Source organism: Miscanthus floridulus, chromosome 14 (genome assembly GCF_019320115.1).
Source record: "Miscanthus floridulus cultivar M001 chromosome 14, ASM1932011v1, whole genome shotgun sequence".
In the NCBI taxonomy this organism is placed as follows: Eukaryota; Viridiplantae; Streptophyta; class Magnoliopsida; order Poales; family Poaceae; genus Miscanthus; species Miscanthus floridulus.
The window spans coordinates 47,000,816-47,024,319 of NC_089593.1; positions in this window are offsets into that span (position 1 = coordinate 47,000,816).

The following is a 23,504-nucleotide window of genomic DNA, read 5'->3' on the forward strand; positions in this document are numbered from 1 at the left end:
GGTAGTGAAGGCAGCGCGTGCACAGGAGCATGCTCGTCGCCGGCCATGGCGACACGACGGCGCGGTGCTAGTGGTGCATCAGCCATGGAAGGCCATGGCGAAAGCTCGGCGAAGAACGCACAAGAACCACGGTGATGACATGGATCTATTATGGCTATCTAGGTGACGCGAGGTGCTCCGACGTGCTATGGCCACGTGCGTGGTGGCTGCGAAGGTGTGAGCGTGGCGGCATGGGTCGCCATGTTTCCGCGCTGGTGAGACAACCAAACACAGAAATGTCATGCAACTTGCTAGCACAAACCCTAGCCAAGCCCTAACACAAGTAATCAAATGAAAAGCTCAAGCGAGCAGTGCGGCGGCGAGCTCGCCATGGAGGCGGCCATGGCGGCCGAGATCTCTGGCGAGATGAAAATGGCGAATACGCCCTCACCGAAGCTCATCGGCTTGCTGAAATCAAGTCGAGGAGGTAGAGGGGGACGTGGTGCAGCTGTGGGCTAGACATAGGCGGCGGCGGTGTGGTGGAGCGCGCTTGAGGCACCGGCGGAGCTGGTGTGGTGCTCGATGGTGCTGTGCTTTTCTGCGGCAAGATGCAAGGTGAGCAACCGAGAGCGAAGGGAGCGGGAAGGAGTGAGTGGGAAGGGGGCACGGGGTGGTGCAGATAATGGGCGCCAACTCGTGGTGTCGAGGGCCCATCGCCTGGCCAACATTGGCCACACGACGGCCATGCTCTGTGGCCGGTCAGCCATGAACCTGGCACGGCGCGGCGTTCATCAGGGTCTGAAAACCAGCCTGACGACGCGATTTGGTGGTAATCAAACTCCTAATTTGTAGATTATTAGTGCAAACAATGTGAATAAAACTTGTAGCCCTAAGTACCAGCTACAATAATGCTTAAGAAACCTTCTCCTAATTCACAACAGTTATGGAGTAAAATCAGCCTAAAGTTGAGCTCGTCACACTGTCAGTTGAAAATGACTTAGCGAAATTTTTGATTTTGAAAACAGCAAAATGTTGAATCTTGTGAGCTCAAAAAGACTAAGCTATGCACATAATTAGCTCATGACCCAAAAATAAAAGTTATTCCTCTCCTCAAATACTACAACTTTACTTTAGTGCACACATCCATGCAAAGTCTCTATCATATCATTCAAACTAGGTCGAACCTACTACATTTAAATGATGACTAACACTTGAACTATGACTTAGTGACCAAATTACCCTCACTCATGAATACCAAAGTTGTTCATAATGACATTCTAAACATGTTTAAGCTATTCATAAGGTCACACAAACATTTCATACATTGGTTACACATTTCACTTTCTAGGTCAACATACATAGCATCACTTAAGGACTTGATTAGACAAAGTGATCTTCATGAACAATGTTCCATTAGTCATCCTAAGTGTAGCTAAGATGTTTTAGTGAATCACATCAACCATTTACATGTATTCACTCATGATCATATGCATATATACAAAGAAACATAAAATAACACACATGTTTCATATGTTTCAATCACATGTTTCAAATGTAAAAGCTTAAATATGGATGTTTGATGCTCATGCTCATGCTCATGCAATGCAAGTCAAATTATGCAAGCTTAACACTAGGGTGTTACAGCCCCTCCCCCTTATAAAAATCTCATCCCAAGATTTGCAAGACCTACCATTCTTGGAAAAAGGCAGGATAAACCTCTCGTAAATAATCCTCTCGTTCCCACGTGGCATCTTGTTCACTGTGATTGTTCCATACCACCTTATAGAACTTAATGATCTTACTCTGTGTTACTCTTTCCATCTCTTCTAACACTCGGATTGGCTTCTCTTCATAGGTCAAATCTGATTGAAGCTTTATGTTGGTGGGTGCAATAGCTTCCTCAGGTACACTGAAGACATCTCTTGAACTGAGAAACATGGAAGACATCGAATATTGCACTCATCTCTGGTGGAAGTTGTAACTTATAAGTGACATTCCCTTTCCGTTCAATAATCTTGTACGACCCTACATGTCTAGGCGCAAGCTTTCTTTTCACTCTAAATCTCTGCACTCCTTTCATGGGTGACACTTTCAAGTATACATAGTCTCCCACTTCAAAAGTCAGTGGTCTTCTTCTTTTATCAGCATAACTCTTTTGTCTGGATTGAGCGGCTTTCATATGCTATTGAATAATATGCACTTGCTCTTCAGCTTCAGTGACAAAGTCAATACCAAAGTATCTCCTTTCACCGGGCTCAATCCAATTCAATGGAGTTCTACATTTTCTACCATACAAGGCTTCAAACGGAGCCATCTTGATGCTTGCTTGATAACTGTTGTCGTAGGAGAACTTAGCTAAAGGTAGCCATTTCTCCCATGAACCCTTGGAAGATATAACACAAGCTCTCAGCAAATCTTCTAAGATCTAGGTTCACTCAGCTCAGTCTATCCTGAAGTTTATGGATGGTATGCCAAACTTCTGATCAGTTTAGTTCCCAAAGCCTGGTGCAAGTGCTCCTAGAAACAAGCTATGAACTAGTGGTCCTCGATCTAAGATTATGGATCCTAGGTACCCCATGTAGCCTCACAATCTGAGAAACATATACCTCAGCGTACTTCACCACGTGATACCTTATGTTCATAGGTATAAAATGTGCTGACTTGGTGAGACGATCTACAATGACCCATATTGAATCAGTGACCTTGCTGTGTCATTGGGAGGCCTATGATAAAGTCCATACTAATTTCTTCTCATTTCCAACCTGAAATAGACAATGGCTGAAGTAATCCGGTAGATTTCATATGAACAGCTTTTACTCTACTACAGTTATCGCACCTAGCGACATAGGCTACTGATCTTTTTCTTCATCTTAGTCCACCAAAAATAGGATCTTTCAAATCTTGATACATTTTGCTACTACCCAGATGGATTGACAACTTGGATGAATGAGCTTCATCTAAAATTTGATTTCTAAGCTCACGGTCTTTCGGTACCACATGTCGGTCCTCAAACCATAACACACCCCTTTTATCCAATCTGAAATGCTTGGTTTCTTGTTTTTGCATCTTTCTCTTGATGTGAAATATACCTACATCTGTCTTCTGCAGCTCTATGATTTTGCTCTCAAGTGAACAACTGATAGTGATATTGTGTAGTACAACAGGATGTAACAAATTAAATCCATCTTCCAACAATGCTTCCATAGTGTTGCAATGAGACTTCCGACTAAGTGCATCGGCTACAACATTGGCTTTCCCTGGATGGTAGTGCACTTCCAAATTGTAGTCCTTAATCAGCTCTAGCCATCTTCGTTGTCACATGTTTAGCTCAGGTTGGGTAAAGATATACTTGAGACTTTTATGGTCAGTATATATATGACATACATTGCCCAACAAATAATGTCTCCATATCTTTAATGCATGAACAACCGCTGCAAGTTCTAAATCATGAGTAGGGTAGTTGACTTCATGTTTTCACAACTGCCGAGAAGCATATGCAATAACTCTTCCTTCTTGCATGAGCACACACCCCAAACCTATACCCGATGCATCACAAAATACATCGAAAGGCTTTTCAATGTCGGGTTGTGCTAAAATAGGAGCTGTAGTTAACAGAGTCCTGAGGGTGTGAAAAGCTGCTTCACACTCTGGTGTCCACTTGAACTTCTCATCTTTCTGAAGTAGCCTAGTTATGGGCTTAGCTATCTTGGAGAAATCCAAAATAAAACAACAATAATATCCTGCTAACCCTAGAAAACTCTAAATTTCATGGACCGAAGTCGGAGCCTTCCAATCTATGACCTCTTATACTTTTGATGGGTCTACCAATATTCCATCTCTTGATAAGATGTGACCTAAGAAAGGTACCTTGCTTAACCAAAATTCACACTTGCTAAACTTTGCATATAGCTTATGCTCCCTCAACCTGGACAGAACAATCCTCAGATGCTCTGCATGATCTGCCTCATTCTCCTGAATAAATCAATATATCATCGATAAACACTACCATGAACTTGTCGAGCTCAGGCATGAATACCGAATTCATCAGGTATATAAGTAGGCAAGGAGCATTCGTTAGTACAAAAGACATAATCAAATACTTATATAAGCCATACCTAGTGGAGAAAGCAATTTTAGGTATATCCTCTGGCCTGATCTTTATCTGATGATAGCTTGATCTCAAGTCGATCTTGGAGAATACCTTTGCTTTTGCCGAACTGAATCAAATAAGATGTTGATGTGAGGCAAAGGATACTTGTTTTTTGATGGTCACAGCATTAAGTGGCCTATAATCCACACACATTCTCAAGGACTTGTCCTTCTTCACAAACAATGTTGGACATCCCCATGGAGATGAACTAGGTTGAATGAGACCTTTGTCCAATAGATCTTATAGCTAAATTTTAAGTTCCTGCTAACTCATTTGGTGGCATCCTATAGGGCCTTCTTGGGATAGGCACCGTACCTTGGCACTAACTCAATCTTAAATTCCACAGCCCTATCAGGTGGTAAACCTGGTAACTCATCTAGGAATACATCAGGAAACTCACAAACCACTGGGATATCGCAAAGGGTAGTGGTTTGGATAGCACAAGCTAAGAGTTGGATTTCAAAATTTAGGGAAAGTGGTACAAGAAAAGCATTTCCTCCCTTGGGTTCTCTCAACATAATAGTACGAGTGCTAGTGTCAATGAGAACACCATGATCCTTCATCCAATTCATGCCTAAGATTACGCTTATGGATAACCTGGGCAATACTATCAAATCCATTGTATACTCCCTCTCTTGTATAGAGATGAGCATGTTTCTGACTATCTTATTTGTAGAAATAGTAGCCCTAGCTAAACTTATATTATAACCACCCTTGCTTACTTCAATTAGTTTCTAATCATGTCTAGATGCAAATGCTTGGCTCATAAAGGAATGAGAAGCTCCCAAATCAAATAAAACAATAGCGGGATGCTTGTTGATAAGAAACATACCAGCCGTGACAACTTCAACAGTAGTATAGTGCATGTATCCTGGACATGCCCTTGAGTTTGCCTGCCTCTGATTGTTCTAATTCTGATTGCTGTTCTTCTTAGGGTGGGGGCATTCCTTGGCCCAATGACCCACTTGATTGTAGTTGTAGCAGGGTTGATTACTCCTTGGTCCTGTAGAGCTTCCCTGACCTGCCATTCCCTTTGGGTAAGGCAATAGTGAATGCCTTACGGAATACCATTCTGAGGTCGGCTATTCTGAGCTTTTGGTGGTGGAGGCCTGAACTTAGGTGCTGGTGGGCGGAACTATGGTCTAGCTATTATAGGAGCTCTGGTCTGTGAAGATCTCAAGGCACATGCCTCAATTGCCCTCTTGCGGTCCTTAGCTACCGCATGCATATTGTTATGGTTTTCCTGGGTCAAAGCATCACTAATAAACTCATTGTAGGTGGTTGTCACAGAACCGACCAATTTATAAGAGTACAAGTACAATGGCAGTCCACAAGCGGTCACACTATCATACTTGAACCCATATAAACCCTGGTAGTCCATCGAATACCACGACGGGTCTCGATAAACTGATTTACAACAACCAAGATCATACATGATTTAACATACATGTCACATATTACATAAAGTTCACAGATACATTTCCATCATCAGAGTATGAAACAAAGTTATTACAAACCGAGTTTGATAGATAAAAGCGGAAGCAAATTAAGTTTGAAGGTAAAGTTTCCAACATAGTTTAATACAGTGCCAAAATACGATCACAGTCCACAAAAGCAAGTAGAGGGATTAATAAAGAAGCCTACCCAAGGCTTACTTCTCATTCCACAGCGGGATAGAAGCAACTCTTGCAATAACCATGATAAACAGTGCCATCTGCAACTAATGGGAAATAAAACCCTGAGTACGAGAAAGGTACTCAGCTAGACTTACCCATCATAAACTAGAAATAAAATGACTCCAAGGATCATGCAAGGCTGTATAAGTGGAGATAGCTTGACAACATTTTGCATAAAAGTGATTAACTCAGTTATACAATTATGATTCCATTATCAAGTTAATTATAACTATCCATCTCTAAATTAGTAACTAACCTGTGCCAAACATGTGGTATATCATTTTAAAAGCATACAATAGTAACCATAGCTAGTATTGTAATTCCATATTCAATCGAACCATCATGTTCCATAACACAGTTACTACGATGTTGGGGCTAGCCAAGTTTCTCACTATCCGGGAGAGATGGCGATTCGAATCGATTTCAACTAGCTGGGAATTTATTCCTAACACAAACCCAGGCAGACCAGATCATTAGTCGCCTTAGGTCACCTTTGGTACAACTCAGGTCCACATTTCATGGGTTCGTACCACGCCGCACAATCGGGGACACCAAATGCCAGGACATTTAGGCCTAGCCTGCCCTTGGGCTCAGTCTGGCTCCCTGCAAGGAGCGCACAACAGAATGGGGCCCGGCCTAAGTTGAGCTACTCGGCTTCGTAGGTCGGAATGAGTTATCCGGCCAGCTAAGTGATAGGCATGTGTTTAATCTTGTCAGAAGTGCCAACAACGGTATGGTCCTTAACCGGCACAGACGGAATCACATGAGTCAGCCTACTCATAGACTTTGCCCGGCCTTGATTTTCTTTTACCCCATGGTTCTATTCCACGATAGCAAATATAGCCAACCGTGCTCCGGTATCCACCTATATCTCGCATGGTGACTAGGAAATCAGCCGACTTCTATCGGTCTAAGCATGGCTAAGCATATATTCGATCCTGGACCTACTCAGGGTTAACAATGTATATATCTAGGACAAGGAATTTATATGCATCAAGTGGTTCCATTAAACTCTTATAACCTAATGCATCAATCATAAGAACTTGAGTAATATTTTGTAAAATACTAGGAGACTTAGAATGCTCCAGGGCTTGCCTTTCAGAAAGGACGTAGGGCAGGTGATTAGGGCACTCTAGAAGCTCTTCTAGGTTCTGCTCCTCGCCTTCAGGAGCTTGCGGCTTGAGGATTCTCCTACTGGTCCCCTTCCTCTACTTCGTCGAACTCCAGCAACGTTATTTCTTCCTCCGATCCTAGATGCACGAATATGGCATAAGGTATTGCGAATGTATGCATGCCGATAAGTATAATATGATGATACATGATGAATGCATTCATGTATGTATTCTTAATAGCATGTTGCTTAAGGAATAACAAGTGTATCACGTTTTACTGAGTATGTGCATATCTCTTCTTGATTATTTAATTAACTACTTCAACAATGCATCTACTATATCACCAAACAGCAGCTACTAAATTTACTTATAACTGAAGTTATACTTATCCAAATATGGTGATCTTGGACTTTCTGAAAAGCTTATAAAATTGTCTACAACTCTTATTTAATCACCAAAAGCTAATTCACAATGTATCTTAACCAAAACAGTCAATCAATCTAGTGCTGTCCAGAAATTCCAGAGAGCAAGCAATTCGGAAATACTAACTTTAAATAGCTATAACTCCTAAACCCTTTGGCCTATGGTCCTGAAATTTTAACACAAGATACATGAAGAAGTTACCGACAACTTTGTTATTAACCATTTTTACAGCAAACATTGTTTTCACTATGCAATACACCAAACTACAGAATCTATCCGAAAACCCTCTCAACGCGAATTATAAAGCAACAATACTTCTACTTCATATAAGCATTCAAAATTTGACAACACCAAGTCTACCAACAGTTTAAGTATACCAAATACACTCAAGAAAACATAATGGTAAAGCCCAAACTATTTGTTTCAATGCTTTTATTATTTTATTTAGATACATTATGTTAAATAATAAACCTATATCGAATATATATCATAAATTCTCAAACATTTATAGTGCCTTACTAATGATACCAAAAGACTACTGTAAAAGTTTCATACCATTTTACCAAGTAGAACTATTCTATATAAAAATGACAATGCAGAAAGGCTTACAATAGCAAAAATAGAAAACCCTAGTGAAAAGTGTCAAGCAACAGATTTTATATTTTCCTAGCATCCATATGGTACTAGGATAACCTCCAACAAATTTCATGAATATTGGATTCATAAATAATTTATAAAAATTCCTACAAGGATTACCTAATTATAAAAGAAAAATCTATAACTACAAATCTATACCTGCACAGATCCTCAAATTTTTACCAGAGCTCATACATGTCAATAATAGCTTACCACAAAAATTTCATAATATTTTGAGCAAAGGAACTCTAGATATAAAATAAACAAATTTACATACATTCAAAAACACATTTCAAGTTTCAATTTAAATCCTCCAAAACTTCTACTACAAGGGTCAAGATTATATTTTTCCTAAATACTACACTTCCTAAGGAACACTACAAAATTTATTTCACAATTTTTGAATCTACCTAGCTCAACTTATCAAATTTTCAAAGATTGCACCAAATCTGTAAACAAATGACCTATCTTTTGAAACTGTGCCGCTGACAGCCGGGCCCCACGCGCCAGTTGGACCCACATGTCAGCAACGCAAAAACAGGGGAGACGTCCGGGATGGCGCTACCTCGCCAGTGGTGACCTCACCAGCGACGAAACCTGGACCACCGTGACCTCCTTGACCTAGCGCTCACGACCGGGTAACTAGGTGGATGGATAACCGACGCGAAGGACGGCGGCGCTACGCCGGTGGTGGCCACAGTGACGCAATCTAAAGCATGGATGAGGATCTTCTAATCAAGACGAACCTAACGCACATGATAGCACCAAGAATGGTGGATGGAAATGGCGTGGCCACGACGACGGGCTCGATGGCGGAGCGGGATGACGGTGATACGCCGAAGCCGGCCGAGGCGGTGTCATCTAAGGTTTGGCCTAGGCCCTACCGACTCTGGGGATACTCGCATACTCATAGTCATGGCACACGATGGACTGAGGTGTTCCGGCCACGACGAGCTCGCTCTCTGGGGAGGTGCCCACGATGGCGGCGGCGACGGAGATGACCAAAGGGCCCTTACCTTGGCTCAAATGCAACTGCGAAGGGGTCAAGGAGTTAGGGCGAAGCACGGCGCATCTACGATTGCAAGCAATGGGCACGATGGTTGGCCGGTGAAGGAGCTAGTGCGGCGGTGGTTGGCTTGGCAGTAATGGCGGAGGCTCGGCGCTGGCTCTTGTGCGCTTGAATGAAGCTACCGGGCGCGGACGAAGGTAGATAAGGAGGCAGGGAGGGTGCATGGCGTCGACATGCCCAGTGATGGCCTGATGTGAGGGGGCAGCGCCGGCATATTGCCGCCAGATGGCACGCATGGCCTGGACTCTATCGGCCACCGCGGCGTGAGCTTGGCCGCCATCAGAGTCCCGCGATTATGACTGGCAGCCCGTTTCTATGATGCTCAAACCCCAATTCCGTAGTTCCATAGCACAAATGACCTAAACGAAGTTTGTAGACCTATGTACCAGCTACATTCTAGTCTTAAAGAATCAAGTGCTAATTCTCAATGGTTAGTGAGTAAAATCATCTCAAAAGTGAGCTTGTCAACACTGTCAGTTCTTAGGACTTAGAAAAATTTGCTAAGTGTTGAAAATGTTGATTTGCTGATTTTTATGAGCCTAAATCAAGCATGTTAGGAGCTAAACCAGTCAATGGCCCAAAAATAAAAGTTGTTCCTCTTGCCAAATACTACAACTTTGCTTTAGTGATCACCTCCATGTAAGGTCTCTAGCACATAGTTCAAACTTGGTCAAACATGCTACATTCAAATGATGGTATACATTCTAACTAGGACTTAGTGACCAAGTTGCCCTTAACCATGAATACCAAAGTTCTTCATAATGATACTTTAAACATGTTTAAGCTATTTTTCATGCATTGGTCACACATAGGGCTATCCAGGTCAACCCATATACATCACTAAGTGCTTGATCATGAAAGGTGACATTCATGAACACGGTTCCATTTGCTAACCTAAGTGTTGCTAATATGTTTTTGTGACTCATATCAACCAATTACATGTTTACACTCATGATCATATGCATATACACATGGAAACATGAAATAATAAGCAATGTTGCACATGTTTCAATCTCCTGTTTCAATTGTAAATGTTTATATATGAATGCTTGATGCTCATGCTCATGCTATGCAAGTCAATTTATGCAAGGCTAACACCTAGGGTGTTATAGCCCCTCCCCCTTATAAAAATCTTGTCTTCAAGATTTGCAAGACCTACCATTCTTGGAAAAAGGCAGGATAAACCTCTCGTAAATAATCCTCATTTCCCACGTCGCATCTTGTTCACTATGATTGTTCCACACCACCTTATAGAACTTAATGATCTTACTCCATGTCACTCTTTCCATCTCTTCTAACACTCAGGATTGGCTTTTCTTCATAGGTCAAATCCGATTGAAGCGGTACGTTGGTGGGTGCAATAGCTTCTTCAGGTACATGAAGACATTTCTTCAACTGAGAAACATGGAAGACATCAAATATTGCACTCATCTCTGGTGGAAGTTGTAACTTATAAGCAACATTCCCCTTTCGTTCCTAGAATCTTGTATGGCCCTACATATCTAGGCGAAAGCTTCTTTTTCATTCCAAACCTCTTCACCCCTTTCATGGGTGATACTTTCAAGTATACATAGTCACCCACTTCAAAAGTCAGTGGTCTTCTTCTTTTATCAGCATAACTCTTTTGTCTCGATTGAGCTGCCTTCATATGCTGTTGGATAACATGCACTTGCTCTTCAGGCTTCAGTTACAAAGTCAATACCAAAGTATCTCCTTTCACCAGGCTCAATCCAATTCAACGGAGTTCTACATTTTCTGCCATACAAAGCTTCAAATAGAGCCATCTTGATACTTGCTTGATAACTGTTGTTATAGGAGAACTCAGCTAAAGGTAACCACTTCTCCCATGAACCTTTGGAAGATATAACACAAGCTCTTAGCAAATCTTCCAAGATTTGGTTCACTTGCTCTGTCTGTCCTAAAGTTTGAGGATGGTATGCCGAACTTCTGATTAGCTTGGTTCCCAAGGCCTGGTGTAAGTGTTCCCAGAAATAAGCTATGAACTGTGGTCCTCGATCTGAGATGATAGTCCTGGGTACTCCATGTAGTCTCACGATCTAAGAAAAATATAGCTTAGCATACTTCCCCACATGATACCTTGTGTTTACTAATATAAATGGGCGGACTTGGTGAGATCATCTACAATAACCCATATTGAATCATGACCTTGCGGTGTCATCGAAAGGCCTGTGATAAAGTCCATACTGATTTCTTCTCATTTCCAACCTTGGAATAGGACAATGGCTGAAGTAATCCGGTAGATTTCATATGAACAGCTTTTACTCTGCATGCAGTTGTCCGCACCTAGCGACATAGGCTACGATCTCTTTCTTCATCTTAGTCCACCAAAAACGAGCTTTCAAATCTTGGTACATCTTACTACTACCCTAGATGGATAGACAATTTGGATGAATGAGCTTCATCTAAAATTTGATCTCTAAGCTTACTGGTCTTTTGGTACCACGAGTCAGGTCTTCAAACCATAGCACACCTCTTTCAGCCCAATCTGAAATGCTTGGTTTCTTACTCTTGCATTTTTCTCTTGATGTGACTTATACCTGCATCTGTCTGCTGTAGCTCTATGATTTTGCTCTCAAGTGAACAACTGATAGTGATGTTGTGCAGTACAACATGATGTAACAAATTGAATCCATCTTCCAATAATGCTTCCATAGTGTTGCAATGAGACTTTCGACTGAGTGCATCTGCTACTACATTAGCTTTCCCCGGATGATAGTGCACTTCTCAATTGTAGTCCTTAATTAGCTCTAACCATCTTCGTTGTCTCATGTTCAGCTCTGGTTGGGTAAAGATATACTTGAGACTTTTGTGGTCAGTATATATATGACATACATTGCCCAACAAATAATGTCTCCATATCTTTAATGCAGTGAACAACTGCTGCAAGTTCTAAATCATGCGTAGGGTAGTTGACTTTATGTTTTCTCAATTGCCGAGAAGCATATGCAATAACTCTTCCTTCTTGCATAAGCACACACCCCAAACCTATTCCCGATGCATCACAAAATACATCGAAAGGCTTCTCAATGTCGGGTTGTGCTAAAATAGGTGCGGTAGTTAACAGAGTTCTGAGGGTGTGAAAAGTTGCTTCACATTCTGGTGTCCATTTGTACTTCTCATCTTTTTGAAGTAGTCTGGTCATGGGCTTAGCTATCTTTGAGAAATTTAGAATGAAACGATGATAATATCCTGCTAACCCTAGAAAACTCCGAACTTCATGAACTGAAGTTGGGGCTTTCCAATCCATGACATCTTGTACTTTTGATGGGTCTACAGAGATTCCATCCCTTGATAAGATATGACCTAAGAAAGGTACTTTGCTCAACTAGAATTCGCACTTGCTAAATTTCGCATATAGCTTATGCTCCCTCAATCTAGATAGAACAATCCTCATATGCTCTTCATGGTCTGCCTCATTTTCCAAATAAATCAATATATCATCGATAAACACGACCACGAACTTGTCAAGCTCGAGCATGAATACCGAATTCATCAGGTACATAAAGTAGGCAGGATCATTTGTTAGTCCAAAAGACATAACCAAATACTCATATAAGCCGTACCTAGTAGAGAAAGCAGTTTTAGGTATGTCCTCTGGCCTAATTTTTATCTGATGATAGCCTGATCTCAAGTCAATCTTAGAGAATACCTTTGCCTTTGCCAACTGATCAAACAAGATGTCGATGCGAGGCAACGAGTATTTGTTCTTGATGGTTACAGCATTGAGTGGTCTGTAATCTACACACATTCTTAGTGACTTGTCCTTCTTTTTCACAAACAATGCTAGACAGCCCCATGGAGATGAGCTAGGTTGGATAAGACCCTTGTCCAATAGATCCTATAACTGAATCTTAAGTTCTGCTAACTCATTTGGTGGTATTCTATACGACTTTCTTGAGATAGGTGCCGTACCTGACACTAATGCAATCTTAAATTCCACATCCCGATTAGGTGGTAAACCTGGTAATTCCTCTGGAAATACATCCAGAAACTTACAAACCACGAGGATATCACAAAGGGTAGTGGTTTGGATAGCACAAGCTAAATGTTGGAGTTCAAAATTTTGGGAGAGTGGTACTAGAAAATCATTCTCTCCCTTGGGTTCTCTCAACATAATAGTACGAGTGCTAGTGTCAATAAGAACACCATGATCCTTCATCCAATTCATGCCTAAGATTACACTTATCGATAACCTAGGCAATATTATCAAATCCATTGTATACTCCCTCCCTTGTATAGAGATGAGCACATTTTTTACTATCTTATTTGTAGAAATAGTAGCCCCTGCTGAACTTATATTATAACCCCCTTTGCTTACTTCAATTATTTCCTGATCATGTCTAGATGCAAATGTTTGACTCATAAATGAATGAGAAGCTCCCGAATCAAATAAAACAACAGCGAGATGCTTGTTGATAAGAAACATACCAGCCGTGACAACTTCTCCTGCGGGCACTTCTAGAACCACAGTATAATGCACGTATCCCGGATGTGCCCTTGAGTTTGTCTGCCTCTGATTATTCTAATTTTGGTTGCCATTCTTCTTTGGGTGGGGGCATTCCTTGGCCCAATGGTTGCAGTTAAAATAGGGCTGATTACTCCTAAGTCCTGTGGAGCTCCCCTGACTACCATTTCCTTTTGGTAAGGCAATAGTGAATGCCTTACAAAATGCTTTCTGAGGCCTGTTGTTCTGAGCTTTAGGTGGTGGAGGCCTAAACTTGGGTGCAGGCAGATGGAATTGTGGCCTAGCTATGATAGGAGCTCGGGACTATGAAGATCCGGAGGCACCTGCCTCGAATGCCCTCTTGCGACCCTTAGTGGCCACATGCATGTTATTGTGGTTGTCCTGGGTCGAAGCATCACTAATAAACTTGTTGTAAGTGGTGCACTTAGAATTGGCCATGGTCTTCATCAGTTTGGTGCCTAGACCCCGCTTGAAGCTCTCTATCTTCTTCTCCTCGGTATCCATGAAACCTGGAGCATACCTAGACAAATTGTTGAATGCGTGCATATATTCTATGAGGGTCTTTGTCCCTTGAGTGAGCCTCATAAATTCAGCCGCTTTCATGCGCATTAGGCCTAGGGGAAATGATGCCCCTGAAAAGCCAACTTGAACTGCTCCCATGTTACTTGCGCATTAGCAGGTAGAGATGACACGAAATGTGTCCACGAGATCCCTGTTGGTCCTTGCAATTGGTGAGAAGCATACTCAGCCTTCAGATGCTCAGTGACTCTTAGCAGACGAAACTTCTACTCAATAGTGTTGAGCCACTCGTCAGCCTATAGTGGTTCCTCTGCCACCTTGAAGATAGGAGGCTTTGTATCTAGAAATTCCTTGAATGTACTGTGCTGATTTGGCTTGGGCCCTTGTTGCTATGGGTGGCCACAAGCGGCGTTCTACGTGATGAGGCATAGAGCTTCCTCCATTGTCCTTTGGCTCCCCAAGAATTGGGCAAAGAACTCCTGAGCGGACAACGGCGGCGGTCGTGGTAAGTCATCACCATTGCCATCATGGCTGCTACTAGCTCCTGCACGGGTGCGCGTCATCTGTGAAGTTGCAACAATAAGCGATTATTGGTTGATGCCACAAGATTGCAGATGAATTTATAATCATGCCAAACTAAAATTACTGGAGATAATCTCATATTCATACAATAAAAATAGAGGCATAATAATTCATTCTCGCAACATGTCACCACCAATTTGATCACTTATCGGACTCATAGCATGTTAATGTTCAAATCGTGATCTCTGATAAATCAACCAAAATTTGCATTAGCGTTTAACCAAATGTGCGATAGTCGTGCAAATAACAATATTACATGATAGTTCAATTCATCAGCACCAAATTTAAACTACAGGTCCATTACATAACCAATGATGATACATTAAGCAGTTCTACGAAGTACTAAGCGATCTAATCCTCATCATGATCACTATCGAGGTCAGAGATAGGATCATCTCCTTCCTCAGGCTCCACCTCTTCCTCTTCCTCATCCTCATCATCTTTTTCCATATTTGGACCATCTTCTTCCCCATCTAGGATTGGGTTCAGCTGGTTGTTTAAATAGTGCACTTCATGCTGAAGGTTCATAACTTGGAATTGAGCCTGTGCAAGCTGCTGACGTAAACCCCTTCGGCATGGTCCTAGGCGTTACTCATGTCACGGTGCCTATCTCGCTCTATCCTTATTGTAGTGACACGATTTTCTGCTGCATCACGCTGACGTCTAGCTATGGACACCTCTACATGGGCGGTCTCCAACTGCTCCCATAGCCCTACAAGCAATGCTTGATCATTAGCTCTGGCTTCTTGAGCTACTGCTCGCTGATGATCCACTAGTTCCATTTGGGCATGAAGAGTGCCCAAAGCTGCATAGGCTTGGTTAGATTCCCATCGGGCTTTACTTGCGACTTTCTTTTGCTTGCGCACACACTTCTTGAGCTTATGCTACGCGGCTTCATCTCTCATGAGTTTGTCATGCAAGTGGTGTATGATTCCTGCCAGAAATCCCTGGTGTCCTGGCGTGCACAAAACATCTTCATCACCACAAACATTGCACTCATGGAGGGACTAGAGCTATTTGCTCGCTCATCCCGATCTCTGATCAATGCATTTTGGTTACGTTGTTCCCAATTGGTGGTGGACGGATCCACCCAAGGAAACATACTCGCTGCACTGCCAGTCAGTGCATCTCCATGCTACTAGCAGACTTGCCTCAAAACCTCAAAGGCCACAACTTGGGCAGCCTCCCAAGGAGTCTTCCCTTCCGATTCTGCCTTCCACTCCTACCAGAAGGGCAGTTGTGTGCGGGCTAGTATAGTGAGCCGCACCTCGTACCATGGCTGTCCCTCCAAGTACTCTTCAATCCAATGATAAAGGGGCAGTTCATGGTACCCCACAAAGTGCAAAACTCTCCACAATAGGGTAGGCGTTCCAAAAACCATCAGGAAATTCTCACATCCAACTGGTGCTGCCATCTGTACCATCAACATGTACACTTTTGTGAGACAAAGCCATAATGGATAAGAGTTACATAACCGAGTAAGAAATTTATAAGGGGAGGAACAATGTACTTATTTGAATGATAATTATCATGATGCATGCTTGTTCCGTACGTCCTCACAAACTTAGAAAAAATTTGTTTCTAATGGTAGACATGGTGGCATACATATGTTCTCTCATATATAGCGTAACTAGTCGAGCTACACGTTTCGTTGTTAGTGTACCTGCATAAGAATTCCATTTCAGCCCAAACCCATAATTAAATATGCAGAATGTAAATCTAAATACTTCCATATATGTGTACCCACACATATACTTCCGTATCAAGCTACCCAATAACAGTTTATACTCACAATTAAATACGCACCACATACACATGCAAGCATGCATACATAGTCGTACCAAAGCTAACTCTCCCCAACCGCACGCTCACATCTTGCGGTCATGCCACTCATCAACTTACCTTGGCGTAGAGGCATTTGATCCATACATTACCATTCAAGTGAATGGCATCCATACAATAGCACGCCATATGGATGATGAAGTAAAAACCCCCATGTTAGTACTTAAATAGGCACCTAATAGTCCCTACTTTGGGCATAAGGAAAGTGATCATCGGCACACTTTAGATTTCAAATACCTATTTATATAGCTATTAGTTGCTAGAAAAGGGTTTTAGGAAAATAAAAACTTTTGTTTTAAATACAAATGTGACAATTAATGTTGAATCTTGCTTTGATGTCAGTTGTCGCAGAACCGACCAATTTATAAGACTACAAGTGCAATGGCAGCCCGCAAGCAGTCGCACTATCATACTTGAACCCATATAAACCCGGTAGTCCGTCGAGTACCACGACGGGTCTCAATAAATGATTTACAACAACCAAGATCGTACATGATTCAACATACATGTCACATATTACATAAAGTTCACAGATACATTTCCATCATCAGACTATGAAACAAAGTTATTACAAATCGAGTTTGATAGATAAAAGCGAAAGCAAATTAAGTTTGAAGGTAAAGTTTCCAACATAGTTTAATACAGTGCCGAAATACGATCACACTCCACAAAAGCAAATAGAGGGATTAATAAAGAATCCTGCCCAAGGCTTACTCCTCATCCACAGCGGGATAGAAGCAACTCTTGCAATAACCATGATAAACAGTGCCATCTGCAACAATGGGAAATAAAACCCTGAGTATGAGAAAGGTACTCAGCTAGACTTACCCGTCATAAACCAGAAATAAAATTACTCCAAGGATCATGCAAGGCTGTATAAGTGGAGATAGCTTGACAACATTTTGTATAAAAGCGATTAACTCAATTATACAATTATGATTCCATTATCAAGAATATTATAACTATCCATCTCTAAATTAGTAACTAACCTATGCCAAACATGTGGTATATCATTTTAAAAGCATATAATAATAACCATAGCCAGTATTGTAATTCCATATTCAATCGAACCATCATGTTCCATAGCACAGTTACTACGATGTTGGGGCTAGCCAAGTTTCTCACTATCCGGGAGAGATGGCAATTCGAATCGATTTCAACCAGCTAGGAATTTATTCCTAACACAAACCTAGGCGGACCAGATCATTAGTCGCCTTAGGTCACCTTTGGTACAACTCAGGTCCACATTTCGCGGGTTCATACCACGCCGCACAATCAGGGATACCAAATGCCAGGACGTTCAGGCCTAGCCTGCCCTTGGGCTTAGTCTGGCTCCCTGCAAGGAGCGCACAACAGAACAGGGCCCGGCCTGAGTTGAGATACTTGGCTTCATGGTCGGAACGAGTTATTCGGCCAGCTAAGTGATAGGCATGCGTTCAATCTTGTCAGAAGTGCCAACAACGGTACGGTCCTTAACCGGCACAGACAGAATCACATGAGTTAGCCTACGCATAGACTCTGCCCGGCCTTGATTTTCTTTTACCCCATATCTCGTAGGTGACAGGAAATCACCAGACTTCTACCGGTCTAAGCATGGCTAAGCATATATTCGATCCTGGACCTACTCAGAGTTAACGGTGTATATATCTGGACAAGGAATTTATATGCATCAAGTGGTTCCATTCAACTCTTATAACATAATGCATCAATCATAAGAACTTGAGTAATATTTTGTAAAATACTAGGAGACTTAGAATGCTCCGGGGCTTGCCTTTTAGAAAGGACGTAGGCGGTGATTAGGGCACTCCGGAAGCTCTTCTAGGTTCTACTCGCCTTCAGGAGCTACAGCTTGAGGATTCTCCTACTGGTCCCCTTCCTCTACTTCGTCGAACTCCAGCAACGTTATTTCTTCCTCCGATCCTAGATGCATGAATATGGCATAAGGTATTGCGAATGTATGCATGCCGATAAGTATAATATGATGATACGTGATGAATGCATTCATGTATGTATTCTTAACAACATGTTGTTTAAGGAATAACAAGTGTATCACGTTTTACTGAGTATGTGCATATCTCTTCTTGATTATTTAATTAACTACTTCAACAATGCATCTACTATATCACCAAACAGCAGCTAATCAATTTACTTATAACTGAAGTTCTGCTTATCCAGATGTGGCGATCTTGGACTTTCTGGAAAGCTTATACAATTGTCTACAACTCTTATTTAATCACCAAAAGCTAATTCACAATTTATCTTAACCAAAATAGACAATCAATCTAGTGCTGTCCAGAAATTCCAGTGAGCAAGCAATTCGGAAATACTAACTTTAAACAGCTATAACTCCTAAACTCTTTGGCCTATGGTCCTGAAATTTTAACACAAGATACATGAAGAAGTTACCTATAACTTTGTTATTAACCATTTTTACAACAAACATTATTTTCACTATGCAACACACCAAACTACAGAATCTGTCCGAAACCCTCTCAACGCAAATTATAAAGCAACAATACTTCTACTTCATATAACCATTCAAAATTTGACAACACCAAGTCTACCAACAGTTCAAGCATACCAAATACACTCAAGAAAACATAATGGTAAAGCCCAAACTATTTATTTAAATGCTTTTATTATTTTATTTAGATACTTATGTTAAATAATAAACCTATATCGAATGTATATCATAAATTCTCACAAATTTACAGTGCCTTACTAATGCTACCAAAAGAGTACTGTAAAAGTTTCATGCCATTTTACCAAGTAGAACATTCTATAAAAAAATGACAAGGCAGAAAGGCTTACAATAGCAAAAATAGAAAACCCTAGTGAAAAGTGTCAAGCAACAGATTTTATATTTTTCCTAGCATCCATATGGTACTAGGATAACCTCCAACAAATTTCAGTTGAGGCACACAACTGGATGCGATGGTGGTGACTCTGGTCGTTGCTGATGTACACTGACGCAAGCATTTCCACATGTCTGATTTCGTTTGGGCAGCTCTGGAACCTTTGTGGAGTTGACCTGACACATGGTGGCACAACATTAGGTGGTGAAGAGGCATGTTCAGTCAGTTGTTCGGGGGCATGGGTGTTGCCTGACCTGATGTGGCATCAGCATGTCCAGTCGTCTCGGCCGTGCGTCCGATCGCAACTTAAGCACTCGCTCAGGAGAACTCGGCCGTTGGAGATCAGCTACTCGCATTTGAAGGCAGGGGCCATGTTGCGCTCATCGAGTGACCAGATTCTAGGGGCCTGTGTCTGGTCACCTCTGACTGGCATGTTCGGTCAGCCCGCAGTGAGCTCCTATTGACCACAATGGCTCTATTTCATGGGGGCTTCTATTTAAGCCCTATGGCCAGCTCTAGCTCACTCTCTTGGACATTTTCATTGACATAGCAACCTAGTGAGCTAAGCCAAAGCCCTCCCACTCATCTCCATTATTGATTCATCATCTTTGTGAGATTGGGAGTGAATCCAAGTGCATTGCTTGAGTGGTTGCATCTAGAGGCACTTGGTGATTGTGTTTCGCTGTGGGATTCGCTTGTTTCTCTTGGTGGTTGCCGCCACCTAGATGGCTTGGTGCAATGAGGATCATCGAGCAAAGGAAGGTGATTGTCTCTGGCTCTGATCATGGTGATTGTGAGAGGTTCTTGACCTTTCCCCGGTGGAGAGCCAAAAGGTACTCTAGTGGATTGCTCGTGGCTTGTGGATTCTCATCTTGTGTTGGTTGTGCGGCACCCGATTGCGGGTTAGGTGTGTGATGCCTATTAGCGCATGAACCTCCAAGTGAATGAATCACCACAATGGGGACTAGCTTGTTGGCAAGCAAGTGAATCTTGGTGAAAAATCATTGTGTCATCTTATCTCCAAGGATTTCATTTGTATTCTTTGTGATTGATTGATCATCTCTTGCCATGGTGGTATAACTCACTACCTCTCCTATGCATTTACTTTCTTAGTGTAGCTAAGCTCTTTAGTGTAATTAGTTTTAAGAGCTAGCTTGTGTCTTCTCTAGTGGTTAGTGAGGCCCTTTTGTTTGTCTTTGAGAGCTCACTAACTTAGTGGTAGTGACTTAGCCTCTTGTGTGACATAGAGATCATAAATAACTAGAATTGTGGATAGGATGCTTTGTTTTTGAATAGGCTAGCACAACACTCGCTTTGCTTCATAATTGTCTAACCACTTGGCTTAAATGTTGTTGTAGAAATTTTTTTATAGGCTATTCACCCCCCTCTAGCCATTAGGACCTCTCAACTCTCTTGCATTTACTTTGATTACTTTCTTGCCTAGTTAAGCTCTTTTGTGTAGCTAGTCTTGAGAGCTTGTTAGTGCACTTAGTGAGGCTCTTTAGTTAGTCTTTGAGAGCTCACTATCTTAGAGAGTAGTGACTTAGTGTTTGTGTGTGCTTAGAGATCAAAACAACTAGAATTGTTGGTTTAGGTGGCTTTAACCCTTATAGAGCTAGAGCAAAATTGCATTTCGCCATTTAGGTTACTAACCACTTGCTCTAATGTATTTGTAGAAAATTTTTATAGGCTATTCACCCACCCTCTTGCCATTTAGGACCTTTGAACGGGGTGGTGCCAGAGAGCTCCTCTGGTTGTGTCTAGGCGGTCGGCGTGGGTCTACCTCAACTTAACTGCCGATAGAATATCGTCGGCCTCTCCTCTAGGTGCTGGCATCTTCAGCACCAAGTATGTATAGTGTGGTATGGCCATGAACTTGGCTAGAGCCGAATGGACGAGGATGGTGTGGTAGGCGGTGTCAAAGTTGGCCACTAGGAAGTTGATGTACTCAGTATAGAACTTGTCGATGGTGCCGAACTATACTAGTAGAGCAACCTCGCCTAAGGGCTAGGACGCCCTACTAGGAACAATCCCCTAGAATGGAGAATTGAAGGGGGTGAGAGCTTCCTTAGAGATGCCTAACTTAGTTAGGGCACTAGCGAAGAGTATGTTGAGGGTGCTCCCTCCATCGATGAGGACCTTCCTGAACTGTACCTTCTAGATGATGGTATCCAAGACAAGAGGGAAGCATCCTGAGTAAGGGATGTTGGTCCACTGATCAGCCCTGCTGAAGGTGATGGGCTGCTCTGACCAAGAGAGATATCTGGGATCGGTGATGGTGTCGTAGCCTTTGATGGCTAAGACCCACTGGGCAGTGAGCTTCTGATCATACCTGTTCTCAGAGGTAGCTTGTCCTCCGAAAATTGTACCAACGGTCTTGTTGGCATCTTGTAAGGCATTACCTACATCCCTAGGGTGCTCATGATCCTTGCCACCATCGTCTTGGGGTTGTCACGCTTCTTGTTCTGCTCGTTGTAGAAGCCCTTGCCTAAACTAAGACACTCTCACATAATATGCTTTGCATTTTTGTGGACCGAACATGGAGGAGCTTTTCATATGCCGCATCATAGCTACGCTTGGTGCGGGCTGCTCAATGAAGGCAATGACGTTGTTTGGTCGACAATGTTAGAACTGTCTAGCTTTGGAGCTCTCTAGCCTATCATGACGGTCATGGTCGTCATAGTGGTGGTCATGATCATTATAGCAGCAGTAGCGGTCATCGTTGCACTGTTCTTTGAGGCGGTCATCATTGTGACATGCTCGATGATTAGGCCAAGGAATCTGAGTGATGCCATCCCTGTGTTGCTAATTAGCTTCTTCAGCATCGGTGTACTGATTGGCCATCTGTAGCATCTCGTCGAGCGTCTTTGGTGACTTTTGATTAAACTTGGATTAGAGCTCGTCATGGTGATAGAGCCCTCGAATGAACACGAAGATGACCTTAGCTTCAATGATGTTAGGGATGTTGTTTCTTGTTTCTAAGAAATGCCTGACGTAGCTACAAAGAAGTTCACCAGTCCTCTGGTGGATCCACTCTAGGTCATGCCTTGTACCTAGTCGGTCACACGTAGCCATGTAGTTCTCAATGAACATCTTCTTGAGATCATCCCAAGAACCGATGGTATCCAACCCCAAACTTATGAGCCAATTCATTACAGTAGGTTTTAATATGATAGGCAAATAATTTGCCATTACATCAGTGCTCCCTCTAGCAGCACACAAGGCAATGGCATAGCTCGTGAGCCACTGCTCAAGGTTGGCTTGGCCATTGTAGGGTTCAACCCTAGCGATTTGAAGCCTATGGGCCACTGAACAACCCATAGCCTTGCCATAAAGGCACGTGGTCCTTCTAGATCACCAACAATAGTAGCATTGCCAATAGTCGGTAGAGTAGCATTGCTAGGTTGAGCATCGGCAACTTGCATGAGAGCATCGATTGGATTGCCCCATTCGGCATCATACTCCTATTAGTGGGTAGCCTCCTATTCATGACATGAGTTGCGGTTTCTATCGATGCGATTGTGAACATCATGGAGACTATTGAGATGCCCACAAACATCACCACCGGGTTGATTTACCTTCTAATTGGCATTCGGTGCCGCTCGCTATGGTGATAGATTAGGATTGAATACGTAGTTGCACCTTGATCCCATCTGTACGTACTGGCTACCGCCTTGGTGCAAATTCAAATGCTGATCAGAAATGACTTCCTCCTGCACGATGGGAGCGGGGGGTTGTTGGCTTATAGAGTGACAGAGATTTGACACAGTAGAATGAGAAGGAGCCAAGTCTCGACGGAAGTCATTGACTTGAACTTGGGCTGCTTTAAGCAGCGTAGTTGCCTTGGCGATCTTCGATGTCTGCTAGAGTTTGGATAGATTGTTGATGGCTACGGTGAGGTTAGCACTCAGTGTCTACTAGACATCATGGCCATCAGCTTGGAGGAACTCTTGATCAAAGTTATGAGCAACATGTAGATTCCCTTGCTGATTGGCCACAATCCCGTCGGTGGCTGCGGCAGCAGCAGTGTTTGCTTCATTTGCACGGCGCCTAGTGTGGTTGATGTTCCTATTTTCCCAAGCAATGCGCTGGGAGTCAGTTTCTCTATCTCATATGGTGCTATCATGGCTGACCATGAAAAGCTTCCTAGGGAAATGCCTAGGTGGAGTTGGAGT